This window comes from Schistocerca nitens, chromosome 6 (assembly GCF_023898315.1).
Source record: "Schistocerca nitens isolate TAMUIC-IGC-003100 chromosome 6, iqSchNite1.1, whole genome shotgun sequence".
NCBI lineage: Eukaryota > Metazoa > Arthropoda > Insecta > Orthoptera > Acrididae > Schistocerca > Schistocerca nitens.
This window is the reverse complement of record NC_064619.1, coordinates 577,531,245-577,554,055: the sequence shown is the minus strand read 5'-3', so window position 1 is coordinate 577,554,055 and position 22,811 is coordinate 577,531,245. Positions and strand designations below refer to the sequence as shown.

General features: G+C 40.6%; 1 protein-coding gene across 2 annotated transcripts in view; it reads left to right on the top strand.

Moving 5' to 3' along the window:
- LOC126262241 (probable cytochrome P450 6a13) overlaps positions 1-22,811 on the top strand; it is a 282,234-nt gene that overhangs the window by 49,792 nt on the left and 209,631 nt on the right. The window lies entirely within an intron of this gene.

The window sequence follows — 22,811 nt, the reverse complement described above, 5'->3', positions numbered from 1 at the left end:
TGTATATACATAGTCCAGCTATATCTTTTGATGACGGAGTGTACGAGTATGATAATATGGGACATACATTTAACTGCATACATTTAACTGCATTGACTTAAAAGCTTAAAATGTTTTACTCTGCCGGGAGACCATAGATATTAATATTAGACACAAATTTCAACTTGATAGCTATACACGTTCCTGAGAATCAGGGGTTTAACAGACGGACAGACGAACAACAAATGTCAAAAAATATTTTTATGAGATGTAATTGCAAATTAACAATTTTCGGATTTTTTTACTTGTACTGTGAAACCTTGCTTCTTGGCAAGTTTTATGATTCTACGTCAGCGGGAAGTGCCCTTGGTTTTGATGAGTGAGTTAGCAAGTATCAAAATATGTGACATGAATGGCCGCATATTTTGACAGTACTGACTTAGAAGCTTATATGTTGCATACCACCAAGGAACTGCAGACCTTAGTATGTGACAGCCAGCCGGACAGCGAAGTGTTCCTATATGGATTCCTCTTTTACCGACTGAGGTACGGAACCCTAAAAACATAAAAATAAAAGATTTGCAACACTATACCCACATAAAAGACACACTTTCAGCAAAAGTCTCTAAAGTACTGCAGCACACTGCAAAGAAATGAGCAATCTTTAAACAAATGTTTACCCACGATGTTGTCAGTCTAACGTTGGCTCAGTGAATGCTACAGTTTCTCTTGAACGACACAACACTATTAGTCACAAATCCCATGAAGAGGTACAGGGGATAAGCAAAATAATGTGAACACCTGTACTTACTTGGGAATGTCTTCAGTTAAAACTTCCGGGCTGAGAGGCCGTGGTCGATGTATAAAATTTGGACAAAATATGGATGTCGACGTTGCGCCAGCAGAATGACAATCGATTACTCTTAATCGAGAATGATGACGCCTTCCAAAGATAGGCATACCGTCGGCATCACGTGACGAATGGTGGTGCCATCTATGCGCTCTATAAATGCGAGAGTACCAGCAGCCTCAGTGGCAGTACCCGGACGACCTCAGAAGATGTCTCCCGCAGATGGAGACGAAACGTCAGGTGGAAATTTTATACATCGACCACGGCCTCTCAGCCCGGAAGTTTTAACTGAAGACAACACCGGCCGTGAAAGCCTACATTGTATGATTACTTGGGAATGGTTTATTAATAAGGGATCGGACCCCCATTTGCCCGTAATAAAGCTGCGATTCTTCTTGGAATACTGGCGTATAATGATTGCATAGTCTCCAGTGGATTGTTACGGTACTCTTCGATCAGAACCTCTTCTAGCTCCTGCAGTGACGAGGGAGGCGGAAATCTGCTCCGGAGTCTGCGCCCCAATACTGCCCACAAGGATTCGATAATGTTCAAATAAGGGGACCGTGCTGGCCAGGGAAGACGCTGCAGTTCAGTTGCATGTTCCTCAAACCGTCATTGCACTATCCTGGCTGTGTGAATGGGTACATTATCGTTGGGGAACAACTTCTGAATCATGGGGTGCACCTGATCACCTAAAATGGTCAGTAGGCTGTGACACGGCTTTTGAGAGTAATGATGGGACCAGCGGACAACCATGATATGGCTGCCCACACCATCACACTTCCACCTTCATGCTTAACAGTTGGAATCAAGCAATCAGGATTGTAGGCTTATTTTGGCGTTCTCCAGACGTAAATCCGGCCCGATGTGGAAATAACGAAAAAGTTGACTCGTCGGACCATATGACATGTTTCCACTGTCAGCCATCTAGGATTTATGCTCCTGACACCATGTTTTACACTTCTTTGCGTTGGTTGTCATCGCTAATGGTTTCGGTATAGAAGGTCGTCGTTGAGTATTCGCTTTATTGAGTTCTCGGCGGACAGTGTCGATAGATACGGGGTCTCCAAGATGGCGATCGAGCTCTACAGTCACTTTAGCCGCCGTAGTTTTGTGTTGTTTCGACACAATTCGTGTTAGCGTACGACGATCTCTGTCATTTAGTTTTGATTTGCGCCCACTATTACGTTTACACGATGATGTCTTTCCATATTTTGTGTAGGCTGTCATGACTGTTGAAACAGTTGCTCTTGAAACATTCAGTAAGTTGGCTGTCTTTGTTACTGATGCTCCAGCTAATCTGAGCTCCACAGTCTGCCGTCTTTGGAACTCTGTTAGTTCTTTCATTGCACGTCTACCTCGGTCTCTGAATGCAAATACGAAGTGTGCACTACTCGTAAACAACCTGCACTGATGTCTAGTCCGTACTAAACACGCACAGTTCAGCGCGACACGTGCCTTATCTGCATTGCTGACCATCAAACACAACCATCCCATTGCTACCACTATTCACATTATTTTGCCTATCTCCTGTATATGTGCAAGTGGAAATGGGAGCGCTAGAATTCCGAGACGCTTGAAAAACAACCTGTCAGATTTATAGCTGTCAGTAAATCCAGACGGACTGTCCCATGCGGCACTAATGACCTCGCTGTTTAGCACCGTAACTCCCAATCAGCCAATCAATGACATGCACAACCTTCGCGATACGACTAGACAGAGCCTACTGATCGCCATTTTTCGATTAAAAAGTGAACTGTGAATGCCCAGAGCTATACAAAATATGATACCATAGCAAATAATGGAATGAAAATGAAAAAGTTTCATTGCTAGAGATTCTGGAGACCGTTATTATACCGAAGATAGCAGCAGTCAGATTCTGCACGCGATCCTGAATGTAATACTTTCAAAATAGCATCTATCTTCAGTTGTAACAATTGTCAATGTCCGTCTTCACCGATCATTCTTTTCATCCTGTACTAATAATTCTACAATGTGAATTAGTAACACATCCTTCATTTCGTAAAGAGTTTCAGATATGTAATTGAGGTTTTCGGCAAATGATAGTACGCTAAGGGGCATGTAGTCTTGTTATGTGCTACAGAGTCTTCACTCTTATATCGATCAAGATATTGTAGCAAGTGTGATCTTTTAAAAATATAGTGATTCCTTCTTTTGACGGCAGCTGAAAGCACACGAGAAGACGAGTACAGTGATATAACGCTCGTTAATTTTGACGTCGACACTCTTCGCAAAAGAATCCGAAAAATATTCTAAAATTTGAAGGCAGGTCGCCCGGAATCGGTTGTTGCTTTGTAAACATGCTCGGCCAGGCTACCTCGCTGCGTCAAGCCTTTCAGCAGTTTACTGCTCTGCACTGCAGAATCAGCAGGAATTGCGTCTACAGGCAGGTTATTTTTTGCTTCAGCATTGCTTCCCTGCGGAGAGGTACACGTATGATGAGAAGTTAGACGTGCTAATCACCTACAGCGAATGTCAAAGAAATGCCGTCGAAACGGTACTGCTGTAAATGGAGGTGTATCCTAATCGTCGCTGTCCGTCGCGCCAGGCGCTTGCAGGAATTATTAGATCACTAGTGCGAACAGGCATCTTCAACGTCAAACGGAGGACGAGGACGAAGACTGCGGCTGACAGAGCACATGAAAAAGCTGTTCTGGCTACAGTGTTTATCAATCGGCACGGCGGTACGAGACGTATCGCCAGGGCATCTGGGATCAGCCAGACGAGTGTCATTCGCATCTTCCATCGACGTAAACCCCATCCTTATCATCTGTCACTACATCAGGCACTCTGAGAACGTGATTTACAACGTCGTATTGAATTTTGTCGGTTCGCTCTACAGCGCCTGGGAGACGACACTACGTTTTCCCAGCGTGTGCTCTTTACTGATGGAGCAACGTTTACGAACCACGGTATTATAAATTTACGTAACATGCACTACTGGGCAGCTGAGAATACGCGCTGGCTTCGTCAGTTACAACACCAACGACCGTGGAGCGTAAACGTATGGTACGGCATCATGGGAAATCCCATTGCAGAATATTACTTCATCGCAGGGGTGTTAAATAGATATACGTATGCAAGCATTTTTTTCCGAAATTCCTACCCGTTCTTCTAGACGAGGTACCACTGAGTGAGCGGCAGCTTGTGTGGTCCCAACACGACAGCTGCCCAGCTCACTCTCCCCGTGTTGCAACGCAAACACTGAACGAAAAGTTTCCTGATTACTGGATAGGACAGATTGCTGTAGTACTACGGCCAGCCAGGTCCCATGATTCCTTTGACTTCTTTCTAAGGGGAGCAATGAAAGATGTAGTCTATCATGGAGTCCCAACGATGCCAGACAATGCGCCGTCGAATCGCTACAGAATGCAATGGCGTATCATCTGTCTCTCGAAAGACGGTTGCAAATATCCCTTGCAGTCGATGGTAAACAGTGAAGCACATGCTAAAGTAAGTGTACAACGAAGTTTCGTAGAGATAAGTATTTATTTTGTAGGTGACATGTCGTCAATCATTCTGAATAAAGTGGTTGGTTTATTTAAGGGGAGCCGGAGGTGCCTATGCTGCCCATGTTAAAATCACTAAGTTTGAGGAACATTTATGAATAAACTACCAAATAGAAAAATTTGAATTTTTTTTTTTACATATAGAGTGGTTTAGTATTGCAGTTATGGCAGAGAGGTTTTGGAGTATCTTTTCTAGTTTCCTTCCAATTATTTTTTTTATTAATGACCTAAATTTTTTTACAAATAATTGCTTTATAATTAAACTGAAATGAAACTACTGAACATATTGCCAAATGGCTGTGTTACAATGTAAGTTTGACCACTAGGAGTGCTGTATAAAAATTTCACCTCTGTAGCTTGAGTGGATTTTGAGAAAATGTTCCTTATACTCGAAAAATTCTAATTTACGGGAAATGGCTATCAAAGTTTCTCAATACATTCCTGCACTATAGTATGGATTATCAGGGTCTTCTTCATCCTCCAAAAGCTTCCTCTTCTGTCTTCTTTTCTGGCCTGTTGTTCCATCATACTTCATATGCCTTTCTCTTCTTTCTGCTCCCCTTATCCTTTCTCTGTCAATATTTCTTAGTGCTCGTACAGTGTTCACCCCAGCTGTAAATCCTAATGCCTTCAGAACTTCACACTTCACACTGTTCCCTTGGTTGTAGGTTGCTATTGCATCATAAATGCCAAAGTGCAGTGTTTTTATGCTTACAAACACCCTTTTAGGAATCACTTTCCAAATCAAATTGTTTACGCTCTCATTAGGATTCTGCGTCTTTCCGTGTAGACATTTGTGTAACAATTCTGGCTGTGCTAAGTCATGAAAAATTGGTTTTATTGCATTTATCACAGCTGCTGGCAAACCATATTTGTGATCATAGTCCTTTTTTTGCATTATATTTGCACCAGGAATCTTTTGGGCACAGGCTGTGTTGAGGGTATTCATTGGAAGAGGCAGTATGAAGGAACAATGCCCACACTGCTTTTCGCATGTCACTAACATTACTAGTATTTTGCCTTATAGCATACCCATAGTATCTCTGTAGACGTTCAATCACCTCATCAGTAAGCCTGCCTCTCCCTCCTATTGTCTTTCCATCACTGAGCTTACTTGAACCCAAAGTTTGTTTGAGCCTTCGAAGCCGTGCACCCATACGCTTTTGCACATGCCCAATGCATTCCAACTTTTCAACTACAAATTCATTTCCATATGGTTTCAGTTCCTCTATAGTCTTGAAACCTTTGGAGTCACCATCCACAAGGTAGTATTTGCTAGAAGATGTCACAGGGCTATGGCCAGCCATGTGTTGCTTAGCAGAAGAACGCACTGTTTCAGTAATTGTAGTATCGCAACTTGGTATTAGTGTTAATTTTCTTTTCCCTACGTTCTTCCTCTTCTTATATACACGGTTACTAAAACGTGGCATCGTAACCAGAACAACGCTTTACACAAGAAGTATAATACTACCAACAACAGGCGCAACACTGAACTAATAAGAAACGGTAAACAGCAAAGAGACGATGTTCCGCCCTCTTAGCGCTTCATTTGTCACAGAAAACAATGTAGCCAACCCTCGCACACTCGCTGTATGCGTAACATAAGGCGCTGTATGCGTAACAGGCCGAGAAAATCCCAAGCAGTTCGCCAGGAAGTCACGAGTGGATGTTAGATGCATTCAGCGGCCGCCCATCTTCTCTGCAGGCGTGGGGGAAAATGGTAATAACTCCACTTCTAGGGCGAGTAGAACAATAATTCAAAGTTTACATTAAAGAGGAATGTTCCAATTAATTTTCGGTAGCAAAAAAAAAAATCGTAATTTTTTGGATTTGACCACCTCCGGCTCCCCTTAAAGGATATTCCATCTAATTACAGTTTCGAGTACTATCTATATGTCTATTGACACATTTGTCCGATTGCTTTAACTTTAAGAAGCATTCAAGCATCTCCAGCCAAAGACAAGTATTATACTTTTTTCAGATCTAAGGAAGTTAATACAGCAGTTTCTCATTTTCATTGAATAGCGCTGTTTATCATTGTAAGTATTAATAACACCCTTTCTTATTTTATTCATGGCTGTAATCCTCAGTAACTAAATGTAAATGTCGTGTGACTAGGGCCCCCGTCGGGTAGACCGTACGCCGGTGCAAGTCTTTCAATTTGACGCCACTTCGGCGACTTGCGCGTCGATAGGGATGAAATGATGATGATTAGGACAGCACAACACCCAGACCGTGAGAGGAGAAAATCTCCGACCCAGCCGGCAATCGAACTCAGGCCCTTAGGATTGACATTCTGCCGCGCTGACCACTCAGCTACCGGAGAGGGACATTTTCAGTAACTGTGGTATTATTTTTCCAGGATAAAATTCAGTCACAGCTGCAAATAAATTTTATTATGCTTTGCTGGTTTCGACAAATTAATTCATCATCTTCGGAAGCCTACAAAATTAGCGATATTATAAATCTTTTGACCCTGGCTGTTCATTTATGTGAAATATGAAAACTACAGTACACAAACTTACTTAGTATTGGTTTAGCAAACATCAGTGTCTTCTTTGTAGGAGCATAATGTCATGGTACGTACATATTGTAAGTGATTGTTTCAAACACTGAGTGACAATTTACAGTAACGGAATGACATATATGTATCTGTTTTGCTACCAGCGAGGAACATATATAAAACCATAAATAAAAAATATAACAAAGGTATCCCCCCCCCCCCCATGAACCATGGACCTTGCCGTTGGTGGGGAGGCTTGCGTGCCTCAGCGATACAGATGGCCGTACCGTAGGTGCAACCATAACGGAGGGGTATCTGTTGAGAGGCCAGACAAACATGTGGTTCCTGAAGAGGGGCAGCAGCCTTTTCAGTAGTTGCAGGGGCAACAGTCTGGATGATTGACTGATCTGGCCTTGTAACATTAACCAAAACTGCCTTGCTGTGCTGGTACTGCGAACGGCTGAAAGCAAGGGGAAACTACAGCCGTAATTTTTCACGAGGACATGCAGCTTTACTGTATGATTAAATGATGATGGCGTCCTCTTGGGTAAAATATTCCGGAGGTAAAATAGTCCCCCATTCGGATCTCCGGGCGGGGACTACTCAAGAGGACGTCGTTATCAGGAGAAAGAAAACTGGCATTCTACGGATCGGAGCGTGGAATGTCAGACCCCTTAATCGGGCAGGTAGGTTAGAGAATTTAAAAAGGGAAATGGATAGGTTAAAGTTAGATATAGTGGGAATTAGTGAAGTTCGGTGGCAGGAGGAACAAGACTTTTGGTCAGGTGATTACAGGGTTATAAATACAAAATCAAATAGGGGTAATGCAGGAGTAGGTTTAATAATGAATAAAAAAATAGGAGTGCGGTTTAGCTACTACAAACAGCATAGTGAACGCATTATTGTGGCCAAGATAGACACAAAACCCATGCCTACTACAGTAGTACAAGTTTATATGCCAACTAGCTCTGCAGATGATGAAGAAATTGATGAAATGTATGACGAGATAAAAGAAATTATTCAGGTAGTGAAGGGAGACGAAAATTTAATAGTCATGGGTGACTGGAATTCGTCAGTAGGAAAAGGGAGAGAAGGAAACATAGTAGGTGAATATGGATTGGGGGGAAGAAATGAAAGAGGAAGCCGCCTTGTAGAATTTTGCACAGAGCACAACTTAATCATAGCTAACACTTGGTTCAAGAATCATAAAAGAAGGTTGTATACCTGGAAGAATCCTGGAGATACTAAAAGGTATCAGATAGATTATATAATGGTAAGACAGAGATTTAGGAACCAGGTTTTAAATTGTAAGACATTTCCAGGGGCAGATGTGGATTCTGACCACAATCTATTGGTTATGAACTGCAGATTGAAACTGAAGAAACTGCAAAAAGGTGGGAATTTAAGGAGATGGGACCTGGATAAACTGAAAGAACCAGAGGTTGTAGAGAGTTTCAGGGAGAGCATAAGGGAACAATTGACAGGAATGGGGGAAAGAAATACAGTAGAAGAAGAATGGGTAGCTCTGAGGGATGAAGTAGTGAAGGCAGCAGAGGATCAAGTAGGTAAAAAGACGAGGGCTAATAGAAATCCTTGGGTAACAGAAGAAATATTGAATTTAATTGATGAAAGGAGAAAATATAAAAATGCAGTAAATGAAGCAGGCAAAAAGGAATACAAACGTCTCAAAAATGAGATCGACAGGAAGTGCAAAATGGCTAAACAGGGATGGCTAGAGGACTAGGGGTAAGATAGATATTGCCCACAGGAAAATTAAAGAGACCTTTGGAGAGAAGAGAACCACTTGTATGAATATCAAGAGCTCAGATGGCAACCCAGTTCTAAGCAAAGAAGGGAAGGCAGAAAGGTGGAAGGAGTATATAGAGGGTTTATACAAGGGCGATGTACTTGAGGACAATATTATGGAAATGGAAGAGGATGTAGATGAAGATGAAATGGGAGATAAGATATGCATGAAGAGTTTGACAGAGCACTGAAAGACCTGAGTCGAAACAAGGCCCCGGGAGTAGACAACATTCCATTAGAACTACTGATGGCCTTGGGAGAGCCAGTCTTGACAAAACTCTACCATCTGATGAGCAAGATGTATGAGACATGCGAAATACCCACAGACTTCAAGAAGAATGTAATAATTCCAATCCCAAAGAAAGCAGGTGTTGACAGATGTGAAAATTACCGAACTATCAGTTTAATAAGTCACAGCTGCAAAATACTAACGCGAATTCTTTACGGACGAATGGAAAAACTGGTAGAAGCGGACCTCGGGGAAGATCAGTTTGGATTCCGTAGAAATGTTGGAACACGTGAGGCAATACTAACCTTACGACTTATCTTAGAAGAAAGATTAAGAAAAGGCAAACCTACGTTTCTAGCATTTGTAGACTTAGAGAAAGCTTTTGACAACGTTAACTGGAATACTCTCTTTCAAATTCTGATGGTGGCAGGGGTAAAATACAGGGCGTGAAAGGCTATTTACAATTTGTACATAAACCAGATGGCCATCATAAGAGTCGAGGGGCATGAAAGGGAAGCAGTGGTTGGGAAAGGAGTGAGACAGGGTTGTAGCCTCTCCCCGATGTTACTCAATCTGTATATTGAGCAAGCAGTAAAGGAAACAAAAGAAAAATTCGGAGTAGGTATTAAAATTCATGGAGAAGAAGTAAAAACTTTGAGGTTCGCCGATGACATTGTAATTCTGTCAGAGACAGCAAAGGACTTGGAAGAGCAGTTGAACGGAATGGATAGTGTCTTGAAAGGAGGATATAAGATGAACATCAACAAAAGCAAAACGAGGATAATGGAATGTAGTCAAATTAAATCGGGTGATGCTGAGGGGATTAGATTAGGAAATGAGACACTTAAAGTAGTAAAGGAGTTTTGCTATTTAGGGAGTAAAATAACTGATGATGGTCGAAGTAGGGAGGATATAAAATGTAGACTGGCGATGGCAAGGAAAGCGTTTCTGAAGAAGAGAAATTTGTTAACATCGAGTATATATTTAAATGTCAGGAATTCGTTTCTGAAAGGATTTGTATGGAGTGTAGCCATGTAGGGATGTGAAACATGGATGATAAATAGTTTAGACAAGAAGAGAATAGAAGCTTTCGAAATGTGGTGCTACAAAAGAATGCTGAAGATTAGATGGGTAGATCACATAACTAATGAGGAGGTACTGAATAGGATTGGGGAGAAGAGAAGTTTGTGGCACAACTTGACTACAAGAAGGGATCGGTTGGTAGGACATGTTTTGAGGCATCAATGGATCACAAATTTAGCAGTGGAGGGCAGCGTGGAGGGTAAAAATCGTAGAGGGAGACCAAGAAATGAATACACTAAGCAGATTCAGAAGGATGTAGGTTGCAGTAGGTACTGGGAGATGAAGAAGCTTGCACAGGATAGAGTAGCATGGAGAGCTGCATCAAACCAGTCTCAGGATTGAAGATCACAACAACAACAACAACAAAGGTATGTGAAGAAGTTGTTTATACTGCCCTTGAAGAAAAACATGACGTATAGTTCTAATATATTATAGGAATGGGCTAATTTTCATGTAAGTCATACAACCAAAATAGTGTCTGTTCTTTACTGCAAGCTGATCATTCAACAAATCTTTTGTATTTTGCTGAGAATGTATATTACAAATCCTTCTAAGAGGTTCATTTTGTAGTCCTTGTCAGCTGTGTCTAAAATTTCCATGCTGCGCAAGGATGGAGGAGGACGTGTGTGTTTCTCTGTTTTGAATTCTCTGCAAAAAATGACTTACAGGAATCATCACCGAGTTTGTTGGGCCGTGCTCACGAAACTTGGTCTTAAATGCCCTACCCGTCTGTCCTGTATAAAAACTCTGACATATATTACAGCGTATTTTATTTACTCCATCTGAGAAATTGGTCAGTCGGAGGTTTCTCATTATGTATGCAGAGCAACGTGGTGGCATTATTGATGGTAGAGGACACTATGATGTCATTTTTTAAATAAATTGCCTATACGACGTGAAATGTTACCTTTGCAGACGGTATGTCGATGATACCACCATTCTATTAAAAGCAGATGTGAGGGACGTCAAATCACTTGGAGAGTCAGTGCCTGTTTCCATCGTAAAATTAAATTTACCTAATAAATACAAAATCAACACAATGAAATGTCTTCTGGACCTGAAACTATGTTTAGTATATGGTAAAATTAACTTCGATATTTACAGGAAACATACCACAACAGATAAAATCATTTATGCCCCTTCCTGTCCACCCTTTAAGCACAAATTGGCATTCTTTCATGCCATGATCGACCGTGCCCTTAACCCCTTCTGCTACTGCTACAAAACTTAATAACTTGTAGTATATATCGGTCAAAAACGGATATGAAGGAAACTCTGTATAAAAAGTTTGTAACAATAAAACCAACAAGAATATAAAGTCCCCTACACTTAACAAAATGGACTCATAGGTAAGAAATGAGGAGGTACTGAATAGGATAGGGGAGAAGTTTGTGGCACAACTTGACTAGAAGAAGGGATCGGTTGGTAGGACATGTTCTGAGACATCAAGGGATCACCAATTTAGTACTGGAGGGCAGCGTGGAGGGTGAAAATCGTAGAGGGAGACCAAGAGATGAATACACTAAACAGATTCAGAAGGACGTAGGTTGCAGTAGGTACTGGGAGATGAAGAAGCTCGCACAGGATAGGGTAGCATGGAGAGCTGCATCAAACCAGTCTTAGGACTGAAGACCACAACAACAACAACAAGGTAAGAAATACACAACAATCCCATTTCTAAGAACATTTCGCGTCGTATAGCCAATTTATTTAAAAAATATGAGATCACTGTGCGCTCTGCCACCAATAATGCCCCCCCCCCCCCCAAGTTGCTCTTCACACATAATGAGGAACCTCCAACTGAGAAACTGCTCAAATTTGGAGTACATAAAATACAGTGTAGTATATGTCAGAGTTTTTATATTGGACAGACAGCGAGGGCATTTAAAACTCGCTCACGTGAACACTTGCTCAAGAAAGATGGCGAGAAGTCATATAAGTCAGTTTTTGCAAAACACAGAAAATCACTCATTCTCCTGCATCCTTGTTTAGAACGGAAATTATATAGTTGAAAAGGACTACAAAATGAACCTTTTAGAACTATTTCAAATACATAAACATTCTCACCTAAATTCAAAAGATTTGTTGAATGATCAACTTGCCTTAAAAAACACACTATTTCGATTGTATGACTTCTGTGAAAATTAGTCGATTCCTGTCATATATTAGAACGATGTGTCACATTTCTTCAAGGGTAGTATATAAAACTTCTTCCCATACCTTGGTTATATTTTTTACATATGCTTTTATGTATGGGGTGGGTGGACTGCTGTGCCCTATTGTGGGGTTGTGAACCACTGAGGGCTACGGCGGGACGAAGCCTCTCCGTCGTTTCTAGGTCCCCGATTTAATACAATACAATTAGTAGCGTAGGTCTGTCTTGATGTATATAACGACGGAGCCTGGCATAGGAGCTCTGCTTGGCGATGGCGATGTGCACACCGCAACAACCTACTCTGGCCGCATTGCTTTCCTAGTTTGGTACATTTCTTGGATATTTTTGAGAAAGATTTCAACGCTAATATTAACAAGCACTGTACAACTGCAATTGTTCTTCCAATGTAGCAATGAAAGTATACGGTTCCATGAAAAGAAACACTTGTTTCAACATACCAGACTTAGCGAGCATTACGGGTACAAAAAATTACGTGTGCCTTAGCGTATTATCAATTGCGGAAAACCTCGTCTGATCATCTGGAACCATTCACAAAACAAAGTGGGTGTTACGTCCTAGTTCCCGGGTTCGATTCCCGGCGGGGTCAGGGATTTTCTCTGCCTCGTGATGACTGGGTGTCGTGTGATGTCCTTAGGTTAGTTAGGTTTAAGTAGTTCTAAGTTCTAGGGGACTGATGACCATAGATGTTAAGTATCATAGTGCTCAGAGCCATTTGAACCATTTTACGTCCTAGTTCCGCGTGAGCAGTGCGTGCACTGATTCGTAGCAGCTGAGCAACAATCTTTTCTCTATAAGCCACGAGCTACTGTTTCACACTCCATCATTTGCAATAAATGTACATCTGCATATATACTCCGCAAGCCACTATATGGTGCATGGCGGAGGGTGCCCTGTACCACTACTAATGATTCCCCGTGCTGTTCCACTCGCAGATGCAGTGATAGCAAAACGACTGTCTAAATGCCTCCGTAAGTGTCCAAGTTTTATCTCGTCTTCGCGGCCCTTACACGAAATGTACAATGAATGCAGCATAATCATTCTGCACTTGGCCACAAATTCCGATCACCTAAATTTTCTAATTAGTGGTTCGCGGAAAAAACTTTGCCTTCCCTCCAGAGATTCCCATTTGAGTTCACGAAACATCTTCGTAACACATGCGTGTTGTTCGAACCTACCAGTAACAAACCTAGCAGCAAGACTTTGAATTCCTTCGATGTCTTCCTTCATTCCGACCAGGTGGGATCCCAAACACTCTAGCAGTACTGAAGAACGAGTCATACTAGTGTTCTGTACGTGTTCTCCTTTTTAAATGAGCCACCATTTCTTAAAATTCACGCAACAAACCGAGGTCGATAATTCGTTTCCCTGCTGCCGATGTTACGTGCTCGTTAAATTTCTTTCAGGTTTGCAACTTTTCCTTACAATACAGCGTTATCGGCAGATGGTCACAGATTGTTGCTTACTCCATCCGTCAGATCGTTTTACACATATATAGGGGAAGAGCTGTCCTATGACACTTCCATGGGGCACTCCTGAAGATGCCATTATGTCTGATGAACACCCGTCGTGAGGGACAACTTCCTGTGTTCTGTTTCTTAAAAAGTCTTCTAGCCATTCATGTATACTCGTACATTTCTGAACAGTCTGAAGTGGGACCGTGTCAAACGCCTTCCGGAAAACTAGGGATATGAAAGCTGCGTGTTGTCGTCCATCCATGGTTCGCATGAAATAGTGAGAGAAAAGGGCAAGCTGAATTTCACACAAGCTATACTTTATAAATTCGTACTGATTTGCGGACAGAAGTCTTTCTTTCTCAAGGAAATTTATTATATCCGAATTTAGGATATGGCTGGCTCTGAGCACTATGAGACTTAAAACATCTTTGGTCATCAGTCCCCTAGAACTTAGAACTACTTAAACCTAACTAACCTAAGGACATCACACACATCCATGCCCAAGGCAGGATTCGAACCTGCGAGCGTAACAGTCCCGCGGTTCCGGACTGCAGCGGAATTTAGGATATGCTCAAGAATTCTGCAGCAAACTTATTTTACGGATATTGGTCTGTGTTTTTGCCTCTCCGTTCTTGTATCCTTCTTTTATATGGGAGTCAACTGCGCTTTTTTAAAGTTGTTTGCTACTTCGCTTCACTGTGGCAAATGATTATAGCCACCAGTTAGTGTGGAGAGAGAGGGGAACACGTTACACACCACAGAATGTTCATGAACGTTATCGGTATGGCCTAGGCGTTGTTGTGTGGACAGGCATTATGCACAGTGGCCGAACTCCACTGCATATCTTTTTGCGAGGTACCGTTTCAGCACAGCGGTATTACATGGAGACTATTCTGGTTCACGTCCGTCAGTTTAGGAGTGCGGAAGGTCCTGGATTCGTGTTCATGCACGACACTGCCCGGCCACACAAGACAGGTAAGGTGTTGGACTCACTGGAAAGCGAAGATAATGAACGTTTGGAATGGCCTGTGTATTCACCGGACATATAGAGCACTCCTGGGATGCTTTTGGCAGAGATATTTCTCAACGAACACCCCCTCCCCGAACCATGGAAGAATTGAAAACCGCCTTGATACAGGAATGGGATAATATCCCCTAAAAGCTCTCAACAGTTTGCTAGCCAGCTTGAATAACAGGTGCAAAATGTGAATTAGTGCAAGAGGGGTGATTATTCCTTATTCGGAATCCAATGTCGACCTTTATCTTCGGAACCTGGTCTGTATCAGACATGAACGTTATTTATGCCTGTTATGCTGCTTTTCCATGTGGTGAAATCTCTACCACTTTTAGTTATAAACATACCACTCCACCTCTATTACGTATTTTCTGTTTTCAATGTCGTTCGTCATTAGCTGTGATTATTTCTGTCCAACAATGTCTCTGTTCCGTCGCAGTTTTCAAGCAATGCGTTACTTATCTGTTCCATTGGCATGAAACATTGTTTTCGGACTTGAGGTCCTGTTGAAAGTAATACGCAGTTGTCACTACAAATCCGCAAAGTGTATTATCAGGGTGTATACGTGGACAAGGAAAAAAATTCCCGGATGTTTCCCGGATTTCCCGGTTAAAAATACACTTTCTCCCGGGTGACAGTATATTTTCCCTTATCAATCCTTTCAATGGTTATGGTTTTATACACGGGCGTACAATTTCCCGGCACTTTAGAAAACGAAACTCAGAGAAAAAGACACGTTTTGGAAACATCTTTGATGTACAGCAACATGTACGGCGTAATTTCGTATTACGAAAGTAGACACTGGAATTCCACCAAACACCGCATGTTACTTTCAGAATCATTCAAATCGAGATTTCGATGCGCTTTTGTAGGCCGTCGTAGCTGATGTCACGTGATCTCGCCAGCCGGTGACAGCGGATATTCAGAGCATAGGACACGTGATGTAGTCAGCCAACAGCAACATCACTGTTAAGTAGCACGAACATACAAACAAGGAAAGTTAATAGTTTAAATTAATATACATAGTGTTGCTGCAAGAAAAGCAAAGTTTTCACTTATAATATTGCTCTCAAGCTGCAAGAGAAGCAATGCTTTCGCATATACTGTTGATATTTTTTGCGCGTGTTACACTTTAAGATATATCACACAAATGTGCCAGTAAAATTTGTGATAATGACATAAATGTCTGATCTTCAGGGTTCGAAATTCTTCTAAATGGCGCGTCATCAAAGAGTTGATTTTTAAATGTGAGTCAAACGCTCTGTGATTTAATAAATTCATGGTACATTCTTGCGCATAGTTCAACATATGTAAAAGGATATTTACTTTTAAAGTAACGCTTTTCAAACCACTATTCGCAATATTTTCCCGCGACCTATTAGAAATAGGTTCGTTTCAGCAGTTGCCAGAAAGCGCAGATAACAGGCGACATCACGACTGGGTAGCTATCATGACGTAGGAAGCCCGTATGTACGTACGTGTAAAACATTGAAAGATCATACATTATGTCATAAAAGAAACAAGACATCAGATGATACTGCAAGAGTATCGGAATTTTGTAAACAATATTAAAATGTGCACATTTAAAGTCCATACTTAAAGTGCTCATTCGTACGTCCGGATTCCCAATGAAGTAGACCTCGACCTGATATTAAGCTTTTCAGTATGGTTTTCGGGATGTAAATGTTCTGGAAGCACCAGTACTGTATTATATCATGTTTGGTTCTTTATTATGACATAATGCCATAGGTGCTAGAAAATGAAAACGTGCACCTCAAATGTAGCGAACAGTTGGAACTAGCCGATACTGTGGAATTAAACATTTCGTTTCAAATACATTGACTGCCTCTGCGGAAAAGGTTAACAAAAGTCAAATTTCTTTAGCAAACAGACAAAAATAACTTCACTGTTGAGCAAGGCGATTAATGCTTGACTGTCAGAAAGGTGGAAATAAAATAAAATCTGAAACTAATGACATATTTTAGCCTTTCGTAATTATGTGAATGTGTTCTAATTCACTTGATAGCTCCCGGCCACAGATATCCGTTTTGTTTTCATTTGACGTGAGAGTAAACGAAGGGAAAACAGCAAAATAACTAAATGTAAACACGGGTCATGTGGAGACTACCCACTATAACTCAGAATGCTCTGCGCGTCAGCCCCGGATCTACGATATTTGCGAACCGAGTCAATACCAAAAATATCGAATTTTCAAAATATGTTCATCTAGTAGCGCACATCTTTCTGAAAAGTCTGACACAAAACATACGTATTCAAGGAAATGTAAGACATATTATTTGGTCTTAAGTATGCCAAAGTGCAGTGCCACGCCTCTTCATAAAGCATTTTTCTACCGCACATCCAAACTATATTCAGGCGAGTGGAAATTGAAATGTCCTGTGGTGCCTCTCCTGCTCCCAGCCGGCCGGTTTGACAGCCTGCCCTCTTTAAAAAAATCTCGCAGTTAATAGAGGATGGGATTATTTGTAATCGAGAGAACAAGAACTCTTCAGAAAATCTGAACTCTTTATTGCCTATTAGCTATTGACTTGCTGTTTTGTGTGACATAAAATTAAATATAGGATATATAAAACCAATACTGACAAGAGATAAGCAAGAAATTGCACATTTCTTCAAACCTTAGCTCCTAGCATTTTTTTCTCTAACCTTGCTACAGATTTACATGGCGTGCTTTCCTTTCTGTGAAAGTATCTATTACCTCATCAAAGTTCGTCAAACGTTTTGCTACATGAAAAACCGGAATGTCGTTATCTAATACTGAAAATCTGTTAATACAAATACCTAACACTGGTGTGGTTTCTCGATCGGATTTCGTCTATTTTGTCACTGTCTGCTAGATAAAACAAAATAGGCCTTTCTAATATGGCAGCAATTTTGTAACACACCAAATAAACGAGACAGTTTTGGCACAAATGGCCATTTTTACAACACGACAGAATATAATCTACGAATTACCAATATCAAATGCCTATTAGGCATACTACGAGCAAAAAATTTAGTTTCAAATTTCATTCACACGCACCAGCTTCCCAAGCATGAGATCAAAAAGTAGTATTACGAAATTTTTATATAAATTTGGAATCGTCTTATTCTTCCATAATTTGTGTGATGTCCCCGTTTCTTCTCCTTCCTCGTTCTAACAAACAATCTTGTCATCACCAATTTTGTAGCTATTGCTGCAATTGTCAAAATTTGTTCGCCGATTAACTTCACTAACCCTGTAAGAATCACAGGTTTAGTTATCACGCGATTATTTTCCGGTTAGGCGTTATTACGTGTTCGAACAACACGTTTTCCGAGTTAACTTCCAGAATAGAACTTACGCGTCTGCTAGCCAAGGACTGTACAACTGGTCCTTACTAGTGTAGCGATCTGGCCAAAAATTTTCTGTCAAAATTTCATTTTCTTGGATACACTGAGAAGATAATACTTAATCTTTCTCACCTGTTATTCCTGTTAGTCGCTTATTTCCATTCTGGTAGTCTGAATCTATGGATTTCGCTAGTAATTAAAACAATGCTGATCATTCGCATACCCAATCAATCACATAATCAGACAGCGATTCGCATTCATCCGTTCGGCTTTACTCCCTCAGCTCCTATAGCCCCGTCTCCTTTTGTCTGCGGAAAGTTTATTTCTAGATGCGACGAGGACTCTCCTGACAGAGACATCACGTACACTACGCATGCATTCAAAAGTCAACTTACGATTCATTCAGAAATCAACTTAAAATGTGTTCAAAAATGTTCAAAAACCAACTGGGAAGAGTTTCAAAATCACATGAATAATCGATAGATAAACGTGCGATGGATGCTAGGCGCTTTGCGAAACAAGTTTTTTTTCCTCAAGAATATGAATTTGGCGCCCCCTTTTCCCGGTAGCATCTAGCTGCTTGCTGCGACTGCTTGCACAGCCAACAGCCACATTCCTGTAGCCAACTACTCAAACGTGACTCAACTGCGCATGCGCATGAGCCCGCGCGTACCTGCTAAAACAAATCGAATGTAAACAATTGCGACTTCACGCTCATTGGAGGCAATTTGTTGTTATAAAGCACTGCATAGTCTTCCTAAAGCCTTTGACACATTTTAAATTGGCAGACGCTTGCATGAGCACTGTGTCGTTGTTGTATATGGCGCATTTCCTTTGCAATTTAAGTTATTTTCGTCTTTTTCTCTCGTTTATGTTTTGTTGTTAGGTATTATTCTGCAGTAGCGAGATACAGTAACATCCTTTGTTAGAGTATCTGTTCTTACCAGTCAAAATTACAAAAATTTAACAGAAAACTCAAACAATGAAAAATTCCCGGAATTCTGAAAATATCCCGGGTTTTTCCGGGTTTTCTCCTGGATGAAAAAAATCCCGGTTTTTTCCCGGATCTCCCGGTTGTCCCGGGTCGTATACACCCTGATTATAGAATTCAGTAACCCCTTGCAGGATGAAATAGTAAGATAACAGTTACTTAATACAGACTTAACCTACCTTTGATGTAATAAAGTGCAGTATAGAATAATAGTTGTTCTTATGTTCAGTACGAAGACTCGTTTGAATTTGCTCTCCGCGCTAGTCTGTCCTGTAGAAATCTCTTCACCTCTGCACAACACCTGCAACTCAAATCCACTAGGTTCGTTTCTATAGTCAAGTCCTGGTCCCGTACAGTTGTTACCACAATAGCGCAAATAACAATCGCTTGATGTCTCGGGATGTGTCTCATCGAACGATTCCTTCTTTTACTCAAGTTGTACCATAATGATCTTTTCTCCCTGGTTCCCTCTTGATTAATTGTTAGATTTACCCATAATATTCTGTCTTCATCCGTAGCATCACGTTACTAAAGTTTCTATTCTCTTCATATATATGCTGCCTGCGTTTCATTTCCATTCAAGGGCACAATCCAAACAAATACTTTCATTAGAGATTAACACTTAAATTTATACTCTCTATTAAAATATTTCTCTTTCTCAGAATCGCTTTTCTAGCTATTGCCAGTCTACGTTTTCTTTTGTTCTTTACTTCGACAGTCATCACTTATCTTGCCACCTAAATAGCAAAACTAGTGTACTACTTTTAATGTCTGATTTCTCAGTTCCCTCAACATTATCTCCCATAATTTTACCACACTCAATTACCCTTTTTTTCTTTTGTAGATGTTCATCTTGTAACCTCATTTCACGACACTACCCATTCCGTTAAACTGATCTTAAAGTCGTTGTAGTCTCTGTCAGACTTACAATTAACCTTGTAGTTTTCATTTTTCGCCATTAATTTTACTACTATTTCCAAATTTATCTTTAGTTTGTAACGTCTCTTAGCAAAAGACATACGTGTTAAAAAAGAAAAGGAGGAAAGAATAATTGAACTGGATGATTGTAATTGCGTGGACAACGGTTGTGTGAATTTTATGTAATAAAGTGAAAGCATTATGTGTCATGTTTTGTTCTTGTATAGAATTATGTACTGATTTTTTTAAAGATAATATCTGTGTCGTCGAGTACTGAAACCGCCACAGACGATACTTGTTAAATATCAAACAAAGATGAGAATATGTGACTAGTATAAATAGTAAAAACCGAACATTAATTTCTCTGTCGTCTTCTTGGAGTTACGTGAGTAGGAAGAGTCTGTGACGTTATATTGTACGCTTGCGTAGCATTCTTCTGTCAAGATTGAGAGAGGGACGCCATTAGACATTGATTTGTAAAGGTGTGTAATAACTTAATCTGTTTAAATGTTCTGAATAGAGTTACTTAGTGAAAACTTGCATTATGATTTGTAATAAGCTTGCCTGGTATTTTATCTCATCCCTTTAAGACATTTTCAGTTATTTAAATATTATTCGTGGTGCAGAGCTGCGCTACGAACGAACGAGCCGCTGACGCGGCGCATTCAAACTGCATTAAATGAAACCAGTCATACCGCAAAGAAGCGGACAGGTAATAGTGAACTAAAATTATTTCTTTCAGCTTTCGGAACTGCGGAGCAGAGCAGTAGATTTTATGATGTTTTACAGGTTGACGCGGGCTGCTGATAATATATTATTAACAGTGCAAAAAGATAATTTACCGTCATAACATAAAAGAAATCTTGCTGTGCGTAGTTTTGGTCTGGCAAACCTTATAGTAAAAACATCTTTTTCTATGACAATAGTCTCATGTTCTCGTGTTAGTCGTGGTACTTATTGGTGTCTTACTGTTAACAAAAATCCACTGCAAAATTTTGATGTTAAACAATCATTGCGTACTGTGACATCAGTATTGATAACGAAATAATTTTCATTAACCTTTTCAATAACTGTAAAGTAAGGAAGATATGTTGAACTTTATGGCGAGTTACAGTAACGAAAAAATGTTCCTTTAATAGAAAGCCAGATCCAGAAGAATAAGAACATAATATATTTTGTTTTGTTGAAAATTAATGATCCAAAGAAAGTCACAGCACAGCATCACTAAAAGGTATTTCGGTGCTCTTGCTACATCTACATCTACATACATACTCCGCAATCCACCATACGGTGCGTGGCGGAGGGTGCCTCGTACCACAACTAGCATCTTCTCTTCCTGTTCCACTCCCAAACAGAACGATGGAAAAATGGCTGCCTATATGCCTCTGTACGAGCCCTAATCTCTCTTATCCTATCTTTGTGGTCTTTCCGTAGCAACATATTTTATCTCATATGTTAGTTGTACGCGAGTAACAATAAAACAAAGAAAATAGTAGAGCCAGCGAAAAGTTCCATTTATTGCTTGATCATTTTACATATTGAATAACATGAAGGATAGAATACAGCCCTACCTCACGCCCTTCTCAGTTACTGCTGGCTTTTATGTTCTTCGTTATTATAACTGCAATCTGGTTTCTGTAAAAGTTGAAGATAGTCCCTCGCTCTCTGTACCCCTGCTATCATGAGAATTTCAAATATTGTATTCTGGTCAAAATTGTGAAAAAGCTTTCTCTGATTGTGCCAGCGATATAAAAGTAAGTTTATTTTTCTTCAGTCTATCTTCTACGATAAACCATTGGGTCAGTATTGCCCCTTGCGTTCCTAGATTTCTCCAGAACCCAGACTGATATTATCTGAGATTGGCTTTAACATGCTTTCCATTTTTCTGTATTTCTTGTTAGTATTTTGCAACAATGACTTAGTAAACTGATAGTTCGCTAGCATTCACATGTGTGAGCACCAGTCTTTTTTGGAACTGGCATTATTAAGCTCTTTTTGAAATCCGAGCGTATTTTGCCTGTCTCATATATGCGATGAAACGGTGTAAGTGCAGATATTTCTATTGGCGATTAAGAACGGTCTATTGAACGGCCTTACATCAGTATTTACGTCATTTCCAGGCTAGTAATTATAGCTGTTACGAGTCTTATAGTTTTAAGTTGTGTAGTATCTCCAAACACGTGTGACAAGATGATTATTTTCCCCTGGGCGGAGGGTCAAGTGTGGACGTATGGACGCAAAATGGTAGAGGGTAGTTAACACACACAAAAACATCTGCATTTATATCCATTACACCCTGTATGTACAGGGGGTCCCTCCTAAGGGTAAATTGGAAATTTGTGGTAAGTTCCTACAGGACCAAACTGCTGAGGTCATCGGTCCCTAGGCTTACACACTACGTAATCTAACTTAAACTAACTTACGCTAAGGACAACACACACAACCATGCCCGAGGGAGGACTCGAACCTCCGACGGGGAGAGCCGCGCGATTCGTGGCAAGGCGCCCGAGACCGCGCGGCTAACCCTCGCGGAATCTTAAGGACCATTAGGCGCATTTTCTCTGGTGTTTCGGCAGATATTTGCAATTTGTTTTTTTCTGTGAGTAGCTGGAGTCAGTCCAACCAAATACTACTCATCACGCCTTTCATCGACGCCCAGTTTCGGCGGAAAGCGTCGATTTGTTTTCCGTTACAAACAAAGCGATTTTGAAACGGAATTTTACGTGTTCATTCGATTGAGCGGTCCCAGATTCGTGTAGTGCAATACTTGTTTTATCGATATGTTTATCGATATCTACTGACAAGGGCAGTGGCTGGAGTACTGATTACTCTTCTTGTTTTACTGTCCCTGTTAATAAATATCAATGACAGAAATATCACACTAGACGAATATGGGACTGTTCTATCGAAAGACACGTAAAATTTCTGTTTAAATATAATTTGG